This window comes from Epinephelus moara, chromosome 18, assembly GCF_006386435.1.
Source record: "Epinephelus moara isolate mb chromosome 18, YSFRI_EMoa_1.0, whole genome shotgun sequence".
NCBI lineage: Eukaryota > Metazoa > Chordata > Actinopteri > Perciformes > Serranidae > Epinephelus > Epinephelus moara.
Window position 1 is genome coordinate 32,258,889 of NC_065523.1, and position 15,321 is coordinate 32,274,209.

At 41.6% G+C, this 15,321-nt stretch overlaps 1 protein-coding gene across 1 annotated transcript in view; it reads right to left on the reverse strand.

The window, feature by feature from the left end:
• The window catches only part of LOC126405365 (glutamate receptor ionotropic, NMDA 2B-like), a 205,327-nt gene that overhangs the window by 62,396 nt on the left and 127,610 nt on the right, over positions 1-15,321 (reverse strand). The window lies entirely within an intron of this gene.

Genomic DNA, 15,321 nt, shown 5'->3' on the forward strand with positions numbered 1-15,321 from the left:
ACAGCTAACACGTTATACCTTGTTTGTTTAATTTGTCCAAGTGTAAAAACGCCAATTGGCATTTCTACTGGGAGTGATGTGCTTAACTTTTTTTTGGCTGGGAGCAGTTTCCAGGCAACCAGCTGAGACTGGAGGAATTTATTTATTAGCCTTGACCAAGAAATACTGTAATATATAAACCTTTGCTGTTTTTACACTTGGTTTTTGTACAGATTAAACAAATTATGTGTAAACATGTACATTAGTGAGCTTTGAGGCCCAGACTTCAAAGAACTACTGGCAGCGAAGGCCAACTGTCGTCTGTGTCTTGGCCAAAAAGTTGCACCTGAACACACCACAAAGACTACAGCCAACGTCCAACTACACATACGTTTTTTGCCTGGGTGAGAACAAATAACTGTCCACACCAGCACACGATGATAGTCTGTGTTCATCTTTTAAAAAGGGAAATTGGAAGACACCTAATGTCTCTGGAACAAACTGTATTTCCTGTGTATCAGCGAAAAATAACGCAACAAGTCACAAACTGTTTCTGTGAATGAGCTCAATGGCTAAAAACATAATCTTACCTAATATGACAAGTTCGTTTTGATCTCATAAATGCTTGACTTTAGTCATTTGTTTACTTTCCTCACTTCTGTTTCTCTTCTCGTGCTCTGAGTTGAACTGCCAATCAGAAAGATTTTATTCACCACCTCCTCTGACGCTGATTCAACATGCTGAATCAGCCGGAAAAAAAGCTGACAAGAGCCGACAAGGGCTGACTAGTGTCAACAGTGAGGGACACACCGCCAAAACTAGGGCAACAGTATCTCGAAGACAGTCCGAATTTGACCAAAAGCTGACCGTCGGCTCGATGTGTCAGGGCCCTGAGACGTGCTGGTTGGTGGATTTTGTTACCTTTCAACAAAGGCAGGCTAACAGCTTCCCCTTATTTCCAGTTTTTGTGCTAAGCTAAGCTAACGGCCCAGTCTTTACTTGGCTGGCTGGAGATTTCTGCATGACTGACTTATAAAGGAAGTGATACAAACAGAATAAACACTAAACTAGGGCTGCACAATGTATTGTTTTTTTGTTTTTTGTTTTTTTAAATCATCGTGGTGACACACACACACACACACACACACACACACAGAAAGACTGTGATGTTGCACTAAAGGATTTTTCAAGTTAGTTGAAAGAGAGTATGAGTAGAAAACAGCACATTAAAATGTAGCTATTATTCTTTTTCTTTTACTGGTGCCTTTTGTGTTCACTTCAATGTTCAATTTTGTTTCAACAAGCAATTTGTTTTATGTTTTACCAGAAAAAAACAGCAGAGAGGCAGAACTGAGTACACTTTAATATCTGGTTATTATAAGTAATATCATTATTGTGATATTAAACATTATCCTACAATCTAAACGCATCCATCATAATAAACTTAATTCATATAACACCTTGTAAAACACAGTTACAAAGTGCTTAACAATAAAACTAAACATTTAAAACACAAGGAGCATGAAACAAACTAAAATGTCATAAAATATGACCAAAGTAAAAGATAAAATAAAAGAAGGCGAAAACTAAAATTAAGATAATAAATGAGTAGATCAATAAGAAAGCAATAAATAGTCCGCTCAGATATAATCTGGATATGCTCTTAGATAGAAGTGTGTTTTAAAGAAAGACTTAAACAAAGACAATGACTCAGACAGCCTTATATCCATCGTCATCATCATCACTGCATGGACATGTCAGCAAAAAAAACCTACAGCTGGAGCACCCACTAGCTCAGCCAGTAGAGCAGACGCCCCACGTACATAGTCTTTGTCCTGGCCAACCTGCAGCCCTTTGCTGTCATCATGTCACATGTCATCCCCTCTCTGTCTTCTCCCTTCACTCTGGATCTGTCCTGTCTGATAAACGCAAAATGCCCCAAAAAAAAAAAATCTTAAAACATAAAAAATCTGTAGTCTACAATTAGATGTTATTTATAGAAACTCAAGTGTCACCTGAATGTTGAATTTGAAATCACTGTTTGGACTTAACTTGAGCAGTATTTGAATTTGTATATTGTCAAATATGTCATTTTGAAGTCACTGAAACTGCACTTGCAAATGCAAATAAAATCTGTCAGAATTGAAAATGTATTTCATATTATAAATGTATTTTTGTTATATCTAGCTGGACACGTGGATGACTACATTAAATAACAATCACTGAAACAGATGAAAATTTGGTTACACCACCTCAGAGATAAACTGACCAATTCTTACACTAAGTGTTTTTGTGTCCGTTTGACAAATCATAAAGCAGCTCTGGGAGAGAGGAGGGTGATGAGGAGGCAAAAAAATGCAATGCAGTTTATGTCTGGCCTTAAATTTAACGTTAAAAAAGTACTGTGTAATACACCAACAGCAGCTTTTTAGATCACTGTGTGTTAGTGTGTGTGTGTGTGTGTGTGTGTGTGTGTGTCTGCTACAGTCTGTGTGTTTGTGTGGCGGAGAAAGAGAAACCGAGAGAAAGCAGCATTGTTTCTGTCAGGTGAAATCATTTCACCTCCCTTCAACTAAACACAGCTCGCACACACACACACACACACACACAGCATACACACGCGGCAACACTCAACACTGTATTCTCTTGCAGTGATTATGGTGAATGTGCGTGGGAGTGTGTAAGTGTGTATATGAGAACAGGAATGTTTATGTCAGGTGAACTCAAATCACTTCACTGTCATCCCACACACACACACACACACACACACACACACACACAGCATACACACGCGGCAACACTCAACACTGTATTCTCTTGCAGTGATTATGGTGAATGTGCGTGGGAGTGTGTAAGTGTGTATATGAGAACAGGAATGTTTATGTCAGGTGAACTCAAATCACTTCACTGTCATCCCACACACACACACACACACACACACACACACACACACACACACACACAATCCCTTAACTCTTTCACTCCCTCACCCTTTACTCTCTCTTCTTCCCTCTCTCTGACTGTTTCCATGGAAACACTGCCTCAAAACCGTGCAGACCATATATATGAAGATGAATATATAAATAACAAAAAAAAAGGTGTGTGTGTGTGTGTGTGTGTGTGTGTGTGTGTGTGTCTAAAGACTTGGCTCGGTGCCGGTGTGCTGATGAGGTCTGCAAACAGCGGACTGGGTCGTGCATCAAGTGATCACCAGCAGAACCAGTTTGTCTTGAACCATCATTTCCCCTCAGTAGAGAGTGATGGCGCTCTGCCTCACTGCAGCTCCTCCTTAAAGGGATAGTTCGGATTTTTTTAAAAGTGGGGTTGTATGAGGTACCAATGCATAGTCAGCATGTTACCTACAGTAGATGTGAGTCGGCACGCTACTAGTTTGGGGAAGCAGGCTGGAGTCTGACACAGAAACTAAGCAATGTACTGCTGTGGAGGGGGCAACAGCAAAATATATTTTAGAAACCTAAAGAGTGTTGTCACCACTTTACCCTTCCATCAGCCAGCCCGTTCCAACAGAGAAGCCGTTAATGGCTTCAGTTTGCCATCTATGCTCTCTTCACATCCACCAGACTCCATTGACTAAACAGTCATTTTAGCTCGCTAACCACAGAAGCTGCTGGTCTACTGCTGCCTTGATCATTTAGTTAGTTAGTTTTCTTGTGTGACTTTGGCGACTCTGACCTAAACCTTTTAAACACCAGAGTCACACAATAACAGAAACAAACTAACTAATCGAGGCAGCGGCAGACCAGCAGCTCCTGTGTTAAGCAATGGTTAAATCACTGGAGTCTGGCTTTGAGGAGAGTGATGTAAAGGCTCTACGTTCCAGCTGGAAATCACTGTCTGACATTAAGGTAACGCAGTCAAAATATTCTAAATATAGCATACACTTAGACTGACACTGATTTTTTTGGGTGGTGCTTTTTTTTTAATTGGCTAAAAAACATTTAGTTGCTGACCCCTCCACAGCTGGAGATTGCTGAGCTTCCATGTCAGACTCCAGCCTGCTTCTCCAAACTGGGGGCATGCTGACTGACATCCGCTGCAGGTAATACACTGATTATACCTCACACGACCCTGCTTAAAAAAATCTGAACTATCCTTTTAACATTACACACAACTCCCCTGCTCAGAGTTCAAGTTGTTCTACCCTGAACCATGTCTGACCTTTTAGCTGGAGCAGTTCACAGATCAGATCAGGAAGCCGTGCAGAAATATCACACTCTCATTTAAATGTTGTTTCTTTGTTCCTGTGTATCTTCTATGTGAGTCCTATGTGCTCCATAATGTAATGCAATAATCCAGCAATTACTCTAATGCCGGCTTCCTTATTCTATTTCCTGTATTAAATATTGATACTTTCAATGGGCCGTGATGAGCATCATAGCGTCTCATGCAGCCCCATGTGTCCAGCTAACCGCCCCATCCTGTAGAGCCTTGGCACTGATACAAAGTGCACCGAATCTGCTGCATAAATCATAAGCCATTTACAAAATGACACGACGCTGCGCCCTCTTTAATCTTTACCGAGCAAGCCATTGTTACGTGCAACAATGTGGGGCCCTTCTTGTGTATGCGTCTACGTGTTTGAGTGCGCCCTACACACGTTGACGGCAGTAACGGAGCGAAACACAAGCATATGTGTGTTGCCATGGCGCCCACAACCACTGTGACTTCCAAGCCAATCTGCTGTGTTACTATGGTAACGGTAATCTCGCAGAGGGTGGGAGGGGAAGAGAGAGAGACAGAGAGAGGTGGGATTCAAAGAAAAAGAGGGAGGGGATGGGACATATTACTACTAGGCTGCGACGCTCTCCTCTCTCCTCATCGCCCATCACACTGTGACTGCTGTGTTTACAGGAAGGGCTTTTTTTTCCCTCCATCCATGTGACCACATCTGCTTCTCTGTCACCTCCTCTGAACTTTCTGTATCGCTACCAGTAAAACTGAACACACATGTGCCCGCACACACTCAACACAGATCACAAGCTGTATATACAGCACGTCTACATCTGGAAGCTGCCCAGTTGCTCCTCTTATGGGCCACTGAGCAGGGCTACTGGGGCAGCTGGGTGTTAAGTACATTGCTCAAAGCTGGATTCACTGCCTTCCTCGTCATGCCAGAGGAACAAACAAACGTGAGCACAAACAAACTCCCCCTCCATCTTTCTTCTATGTGCCATGAGACGGCATTGAAGGGTAAGTTTGGTATATTTCAACCTGGACTCTATTTTTCAATGTTTTTGCGTCAAAGTGACTAATGGGAAGAACTATTTTTTAAATTGGTCTAGTATTGACCGACTGCTGCAGACAGCAGCGGCAAAAACAGGCTGCAATGTAACAATTCAGAGCTAGTGGTGTAATGCAGTGTATATGCATGTATACAGGATGCACCCACCTCTTTTTCTGGCTGTTTACAGTACACCCGCCTGAGAGTGAGAGTACACTCACGTCCTCCTCGCTAACCTACCCATCTTCCTAGCAGTACACCCACCTCATCCACTACCACTATGCCACTGTTTAGAGCATGTTCACCATGTCAATGTAGGTCAACTAAAAGTGCTTGTTTTTGCCACTGACAGGTTCAGATTGTTATTCCAAGTGTCTGACAACATTACAGACAGGATCCAGACAGAGATAGGCCTTTTTGTTAAAGAGTAAGATTCTTTGTGTTAAACCAGGAACAGCCCTGAAATTGCTGTCGCCAAACCACCAGACTCCAGTAATTTTAAATGGTAACTTTATCATCATAAAACACTTCACTCAAAGTCGACAGTAACAAAATAAAACCCACAAAATTTGTCATCAACTCTGGGTTGGCTGAAACAAACCCTTTAAGGGACAGTGTGGAAGATTTAGTGGAGTCTAGCAGTGGGGATTGCAGATTGTAACCAGCTGAAACTGCTCCCAGTTACAATTTCTTTAGTGGTCATTGTTCAGGAGGTTTTTAGGAGGAGTTGAATTTTCCGCAGAGGTCTCTTCCTCTCCAAAACAAATGGAACAGGGGTCTCATTTGTGAAACAATGCATAGGATCCATACTAAAAAAATACAGATTTTTTTTTTTTACAGATTTACAATCAGGCTTCCAACCCATCTCCAAAATGGACGTAAGCATGGGTCAAAGTTTCTCCCATCAAGTCCTTTTACAAGATCACAACTTTTGCATGGGTAGTGGCGTTCGCCTCTTTCAGGCCTCGTTTTGTGCTTGTGCAATGGTTACTAATGAGACCCTGGGTGATTTAAACCAGTAAAATCACTCAATAAAGCAGTTTCATATTAAAAATCAGTGTTTCTGTGGCACTGTTTGGCATGTTGGGGACAGGTGGCTTGCCCACCACAAGCAAATACGTGCTTACCTTTTTTCTCTGATAATTTAAGTTCAAGACTTTCAGGAGGTTTTTATTAGATGCCAAATTATCTACAGAGGTCTCTTGCTTTCCAAAACAAACAGACCAGGTGATTTAAACCAGTAAAACAGTGAATAAGGTAGTTTCATGATAAAAATCTGTGTTGAACTATGGTGGCTGATGCATAAGCAAGGAAACACAAACAGTCCTATCTACAGCCAGCGCTTGGTTTGTCCATTCTGGGCTACTGTAAAAACATGGCTATGTACATGGTGATCTCTGTGGACAAGGACCTGCTCCCTATGTAGATATAAACAGCAAATTCTAAGGTAACAGAAACACAATGGATCTTATTTTCAATTGATAATACATTCAAGAAAATATTGGTATTATATTATATTCCATTTCTGCCAAAATATCCTCCTCAATCCAACACACTGGACCTTTAATTTATCCAGTTACATGTGAAATATGCTGGCTCTATACACGCTAAAATTACTGTTTATTTAAATGGAGTCTGGTGGGTTTGGTGATGGCAATTTCAGGGCTGTTTCTGGTTAAACACAAAGGACAAAAACAAGCACTTTTAGTGCATGTAAATTGACGGTTCATATTACCCCAGTGGTTACACTGCAGCCTGACTCAATAATGGACCAATTTAAAAAAAAAAAAAAAGGTTGTTCCCTTAAGGCACTTAGACACAAAACAATGTGAAAATAGGGTTCAGATTGGAAAATACTGTACCTACACTTTAACAACAGACACCCCAAGAATCAACACACACATGCACATCCACCCACTAACCCCCTTGTTTTGATATCCTGTTGAACCCGTCAGCTTCCAGCTGAAGCTAGAGCAGAGTACCTCAGCTGTACTGTACAGAAGGTGAATTGAAATTCAGACAGCAGCAGCAGCAGCTGTCTCCACCTGCCGAACGAAAGCGAGTGACACTGACCGGACTCTACAGTCACAATATCCCCTTCATTAACTGCCTCGCACTTTTGCAGACGTTTCAATGAATCTTACCTTTTTATTTTTTTATCTGGAGGAGAATTCATGCCATTGTAAATCAGAGCAAGTCAGTGTCAGACACACACACACACACACACACACACACACACATATACACACAGACAAACACTTGCCATGCTAACTCCACATGGCCTGACACAGATACGTTTTAGCGCATGTTCTGGTGTGAATAATGGAGGAGTTGTGTGAAATATTGATAAGTCAGTTTTAATAAATTAACCCTGACATGAATTAGTCATGAATTACACTCCTTAGCAATTACTGTGGTGCAATGTACTTATTGGGTTTGTAGAGGAGGAATCTATATGGAGAATGATAACATGCCCCATATGGAAGAAAAAAAAACACGGTAGCTTTCCTGCATGCACATTTGGGTATACGGTGTGAATGTGAGGGGAGGTGTGAATTTGCTGCGTGTGCGTGTGTTTGCACACATACAGTATGCATCTACAGTAAGTGGTAACCATGTGTGTATTCAGACACGGGAGCTGAATGTGTAAACAGTCTAATAAATTGTGCTAATGGGAAGAGAGCAGGGAGATGACAAGACAGGAACAGAGGTACAGAGAGGAGGGGACGGCTCAGAACATTTGATTTATTTTTGACACGTGATGGACAGCACTTAATTAAAAGTAATCATGATGAAATTAATTTTAAATGGTAGCCCTAGAACAGAGCAGATTCTACATTTCAGAGAGATTTCTTAAAACACTCAAGGCAAAATTCTTCTTCTCTTGTTTTTCTAATTTCGGAGCATTTTGCAATAAAACTTCAAAAGCCTTAAAGGGCAAACTTAACTTAAAAGAATCAAGAGTTATAATAGCCTGCAGAGGGAGGAATTGCAGGGAACAAGGACATGTGGTTCAAATGTTATCACTATAAAACAGGCATTAGTAGTGGTTATCAGCGTTAAAGATGTAGGTTAGAGGCCCCTGCTAAACCAACTAGCATGATTACAATGCTGTGAAAAGCTATTAAATGACTGTGTTTTGTGTTATGCGGCGACATGCAAATGAGCTGACTTCCATATCTGAAGACAGAGGGGATGGTGGATGTTGTGACACCTAGATGAGGTGGTCTTTACTGAGACATCGCTGCATTTCCAGCTGCATTTCCGCCAACAAACGTGGGTCTATTTAGCAACCCTTCACTGCATTTCCAACAGGAATCGTGCCATTACAAGTGGATGTTCTTTATTGAGCCATCGCTGCATTTCCAGCACCAACTGTAGCACCAAACATGGGTGTTTTTTAGCAACCTGTTGCTGCATTTCCAGCAGAGATTGTGCCACCAAAAGTGCATTTTTTACCAAGCCATCACAGCACTTTTAACAGGAATTATGCCAGTTGAGGACAGGTTTTTTTTCTTTTCTTACTGAGCCATCGCTGTGTTTCTAGCTGAAATTACACCATCGAAAGTGGGTGTTTTTTAGAGACATTACTGCTTTTCCAGTGGAAATTTTTGCACCAAAAACAGGTTTTTTCCCAAGCCATAACTGTGTTTCTAGCTGAGATTACACCATCAAAAGTGGGTGTTTTTTACTGAGCCATCGCTGTGTTTCCAGCAGGGATTATGTCATCAAAACTGAGTGTTTTTTTTACAGAGACAGTAGCTATGTTTCCATCCAAAAGTGATTCGAATCACTGGGAAATGCACATTAAAAGAAATACGAATCCTGTGTGTTTCCATTAAATGTACGGACTTTGGTGAAAACTACGAACTCGCGCGAGTTTTCCGCAGAACCGGAAACAAAACAAGTCTTGCATTCTTCTTCTTCTATGTTTTCTGGCGATTGGCAACCAGTTTGTAAATGCATTACCGCGTTCCCGACCCAGAGTGTGGATATCACCATGGAGAGAGGTGCGCTACGTCAGACTTAATTCGAACATAACTGTTTCCATCCCCCGTTTTGCGAATCAACATTTTTTCTAATCAACCAAAACCCGGCTAAAGCGAGCGTATTTTAGTTTGTGCGAATCGGGATTCGAATTCGAATTTTGGCGTTTCCATCATAATTTTCCGATGCGATACTTCTAGATGCGCATCTAAACAGGCTGACGGAAACATGGCTATTGCTGCTTCTCAGCAGCGATTGTGGCACCAAAAGTGAGACTTTTACCAAGCCATCAATGCATTGCCAGTGGGAATTGTTTCACCAAAAGCTAGTGTTCTTTACCCAGCCATCGGTGCATTTCTAGTGGTTATTGTGCTACCAAACATGGGTGGTATTAGCAACCTATCACTGTGTTTCAAGCGAGGATTGTGCCACTAAATGTAAGATTTTTATTGAGCCATTTCTGTGTTCTAGCAGAGATTATGCCATTGAAACAAATGGTTTTTTTACAGAGACATCACTGCTGGCACCAAAATCGGGTGTTTTACCCAGCCATTGCTGCATTTCCAGGAGATATTGTGCCATCAAACGTGGGTGGTTTTTAACAACATTACCAGTGATGATTGTGGCACCAGCAGCCGGTATTTCAAGCCAAAACATGATCTTTTCCTGACCATAACCAAATGGTTTTTGTGCCTATACATAACCACGTGTTACTCACAGTGATGTGGAAACACAAAGAATCATAAAGCTTTGCCAAAGGCTGTTTAATAGCAGGAGTCTAACCTATATCTATTACGCTGATAACGATTTTGAACACCCATTTAATAGAGCGATAACATCAAAATGAGTGACAACAAGGAGGCAGTAAAGGGCAGAAAAAGACAGGAATGAATGTAATAGAAAGAGAAGGAGAGGCAAGGATTATTTGTGATAAAATAAAACGACATAAAAGTAGAGAACTCAATAAACCTGGCAGAGGAAAATGAGACTGAGACGGAGACGGTGATAAAAATAAAGAGAAGGAAGAGGGAAGACAGAGGAGAAAGAGGGCAGGAGCGTCCTGACCTAGTTCCAATCAAGCCTAATCACAACCAGGTACCTTTTTAACACCTCCCACTGGCCTGCCCCATAAACACACACTCAACTGGCCTTTATAGACTCAGTCTGAAATAGCAAGCTGTACACACACACAACTGCACAAACACCCAGGTGGACGCGCTGTCCATCGAGCTGGCACACACTCATCCCTCAGCTCAATAGGGTCGAAATGCTGCTTTGGAGTGTACCGCATGTAACACAGCGGAATGCACACACACACACACACACACACACATACAAACAAACACACAAACACACAAACACTCCATTGAAAGCCTCACTGGGGCCACAGAAGTTCAAAAATGTCCACAGAGCTTAAAAGCACTTGACACCTTTCCAACTCCAAGCTCATTTGGAACCTGTCCACGCCTGGCAAGGTCAGGGCCACTGTTGTCAAACTCATGATTCCCACACTGTTGTGTATTGCTCAGCAGCGGTCTCCCGTTCCATCGCTCCCTCACTGTGTGTCTTTTTGCTCTCTGTGCTTTGCTCTCTTCTTCTTCTTTCTGCTATCTTCATTTGTCAGGCTCGTACTGTAGCATTAGCTGGAATGTCACAGTGCTGGCTACAGTGGACTTAATTTACTTAGTGGAGTGACGTGTCCTTCTCTTGTGGTGCTCTACGAAGCTCTAAGGGCCGGACAAGGAAATGCTAAGCAGAGAGGGATCGACATAATGTGTGGCTTGTAAAGTCAAGTAGATGACCGTGACCATACCGCAATTCTTCATCAGTCAACGGCAGAATGAAATGTAAACTAGATATGATTTACATATTTCCATGCAGTCTTTACTGGCCTAACCCGTTTGTAATCTACAAGCTTGAAAGACATGTGATGCGCGATCGAAAACTACAAAGTCAAGTGTGATCATCTCCATTAGTCACAATCCCATCCAGAATTAAGTATCAGACTGGGCATACACAGCTGCAGAGTCCCAAAGCTGTCTCACAAATTTAGCTTCATTCACTGTGGTTTGGCACGTATGTACTCGCTCATAACAGGCAGCATTTTCGCCAGGCTGTAAAATCGACAAGTGCCGTCCTCCTTCCTTCACCACCTGCTGTGCTGCTTTAGATTTTCAATCTGAATTATCAACTTCAAGTTTTCAAATATGGCAGCTGCTCTGGAAAAAGATCTCCTGTCTGTCTCGGATTAAATCTGAAGCGAGAAAATAGGCCAAGCAGCTCCTGCGTCACGCTGACTCAACAGTTAAATAATTGTTCTTCATGAATTGGGGGTTTTTTTTTTTTTTGGAGAGGAAAAAGTCACGTCATCCTTTATCAGTGATTCCCAACCAGGGGAACTGGTTCCCTTGGGGGTACCTCTGCAGTGAAAAATTGTAGACACATACTAAATAATCTTGATTTTCATGTAAATAAGCACAGCCTGTATAAAATAATGCACATAGCGATCATGATGTCATTCACTGGTTTGTGGACTGCCATTTTAAAGCCTTGAGTTCAGCATGTTTGCTGTTAACCTCTTGGTTTTTTGGAACCAGTGGCCATATTTGGACGAGAGGATGGAGCTGTGGAGGAGCGCAGTTTGGATCTGACTCACGGACTGTGATGATGCCTTGCAGACAGTATTAAATGTGTCTAATTTTAAGCCTTAATTAAATGTTAACGGGAGTTATATAAAAATTCACCCACCATACATTTGTCAAGAATGTTGAAACATAGCTATAGAGACCAAAACTGCTTTTGTACCAGGCTGTAAACATGTTTATTTCCATTGTAAAGTTTGGCATTTTAACACAGGAGTCTATAGAGTGCTCTGGGAATGACCTTTTTCTGTAGGCTGGCGTCGCCCTGGGTTTCTCGTCAAAAGGTTTGTTGGATTTTTCCATTGGATTTTGGATTTTTGCAGAAAGTAAGCTTTGACAAACAAACGATGATGATGCTTACACCATTTGTTCAGCAAGATAATCTTTACAAATGAACACCACTTTTAGAATTTTTGAAGCGTAAATGCAATTACCAGAAAAAAAATCTAAAGCCTATCAATGAACTATACCACGGGCGCATGACTTAAGATCTCTAACGCAACAAGGCTGTAAAGACATGTTCGAAGTAATGACATTTCTGGAGTCTCATTTAGAAACGTGTTAGCAACAGCCTTTTTTAAGACACATCAAAGCTTCAAAATTCACGAGTGGGGTATTTACTGACATAGTTTTTGTCCTAGAACAAAACTCTAAAGTTTCTTAAGCTTGTGTTGACCATGGGCCTTATTTCAGGCATCTAACCAAAAACCCATTGACTGTGAGACGAGGAAACCGAGAGTGCAAAAATGCTACCTCATTTCAGGGTTTTAGGTCTCATTCCTGGCCCACTGATTTAAGTACTGCAATATTTATATATCTGCAATGTTATGAACTGGGTGTCGAGGGTGATACTCATTAAAAGAATGTCGTAGTAACTTACAGCTCACGCAAACCCAACATTTCCTACTGGTGCAGATTCACATGGAAAGCATTTACCTGGTGAATCACAAGTTGCCTTTTATCATGAAGGGGGCAAAGGAAATGCAATGTGTTTTTCAGTGAGCTTAGCACTTACCGCCATCGTTAATCAAAAATGAGTCATCAAAACAAGACAATGATAATTTTTCTGTATTTCTTGACAGCAGATCCATTAGAAAAAATGCAGGAAGTAATGAAACAGTCAGCAGCCACAATGTGCTGTGGGATGAAGAGTTGCAGGCAATGGGCTGCACACCTCCAACTTGAAGAGGTTCACTTTCACTATGCCCTGCTGGCCACAGACTGATGCTGTGCGCAGTGTAAAATCAGATCACGGTTGCTCACAGACTGAAAAAAAAGGGCAGATTATTGCCTGAATTCTTTATTGAAACGACAATAGTTTTTTTGTTGCCCCGAGAACTCTGTTACCTGGAGTATTAAACTGCATTTGCATTTTCCTCAAGCAACTAGAGGACCGCTCAATTGTATAATAATATTGTAAAATCCACTTTTTAACCACTTTTATATTATGTAAAGTTAAATAATATACTGTTTAAAATTAATTCAAATGAACATATTTGGACCCTGGCTGGTGGTGTTGATGAGGGGGTACGTGAGGCCTGTGAGGGGTACATCTTACAAGCAAGGTTGTGCTCTAAACCAAGATTAGTGTGACCAGTTCCAGTTCGTGGGCTCAATTGATTTTCATGGAGAAATATCTCACAGCAAAAACCGAGCTTTAGAGGTCGAGGCTTTGTTTTCCAGCTTAGCACGGCTATTACACGCCATTCTCGACTCCTAAGAATTAATTGTGACCTGATTTATTACGAAAGAGCCTTTTGATTGAGTTACTTCCCTTCCCTTTCCATCCATCTTTCATCTATCCATTCATTGATTCACTTAGGAGTGAACCAACCAGGCGGCAGGACATCCATCCCGCCAACCAAGCAGCCAGCAAGACCAGGCAACCAGCCGTCCATTCAGCTTGTAGTATATAGACTGTAGGCCAAATGCTAATCTCTTGATTGAACACTTGAAGACAAAGGTTATCACCAAACAAATTTAGTTAAGGCAGCGAGGGGCGAAGGATCTTAGCAGCGCTCACAACTGATCTAATCATCAACACAGCTAAGTTGATTATAAAACTGCAGGTCTGGGGCGCAGACAATGGCTGAGGAGGAGGGGAGAGGAGAGGAGAGGAGAGGAGAGGAGAGGAGAGGAGAGGAGAAGAAGAAGGTAAAACAGAGCAGAGCCCGACAGAGGAGAATAAAGTGGAACAAAGCAGAGCGGAGAGCAGATGTATAAAAGCAGACCAGGGCAGAACAAAGGAGAAGACTACAGGGCAAGAGAGGACAGGGAAGAACACGACGGATTGAAGACGGAGCAGAGCAGAGCAGAGAGAAGCACAGAAAAGACCACAGAAGAGTTGAGGACAACAGAGCGGTGCACGGCGGACCACAGCAACAGAACAATGGCAATGTATTTTGGGGCAACAGCAGCTGCCATAAACTCCTCTGTTATCTCAAAGCAATGCAGCGGTAAAACAAATGCAAAGCTTCAGAGAGGAGTGAACAAGCAGACAGGGGTTGAAATGACATCTAAAGAGTTTACTGGAACGGACAACAAAGCCTTGCTGCCTTAGTGCAGGACGTAGTTAAGCTCATTGCAAGAGCGGGAAAATTATCCACAGCTTTCACACGCAGTGCAATCGAAAGAAGGTGTGTTGCTACAGTAGGCGTCTGTCCCGCTCCGTCTGCATACACGTGTGAGTCAGTGTGAGAGGGTTCAGTTTGTGAGTGTGAGAGCTGCTTTTCAAACCCCCTGAAACCACATGTAGGAAACAGGATTGTTGTACAGCAGCAACCAGACTGGTGTCTCAGAGGGCCGCTGACAATCTCCTTAGCACAAGCTTTACACTACGGACATCAGTGGTTAACTATTAATCAGTTAACACCTGAGAATATTTTTGACTGGTCACATATGTCCATCTGTAAAATAATGTCGCTACTCTTCAGTTTACTGCAGTGCACACCACCCCGGTCTGATGCAAGCTATCTAGCACCGCCACTAGCAACGGCATCTTTACCGAGCAGCGTCTGGTCTTCACCCAGGTCTCCTCAGGGAGCAAGCAGCCTCATTTTAAGCTGCAAACCCCCTTAAGCATTGTTACCCATGTTATCACTGTTAGTTCTGTTAGCATATGGAGCTACATTAGGGTCAAATGTTTTGTACTTGAAAAAATAAAATTTGAAACTGAAAATGTATGTGTTGATCTTGAATTTTGAAAAATACAACAAGGTATTCAAAATAAAAATAAGTGTATGAAACATTTTTTCAGGTTAAATATAATTTTGATTCACTTTGGTAATTCTTTTGAATGAATAATTTATTTTCACTTTTCACTTCCATATATATTTTAACATTTGAGGTCTTATTTTTTTCAGTTGCATGTTTTATCTTTTCAGATTCAGATCTTATTTTTTAACAGTTTCAAATCTTTTTTTTTCAGTTTCAAATCTGTTTTTTGAGTTTCAGACTTTTGACCCTGATGTG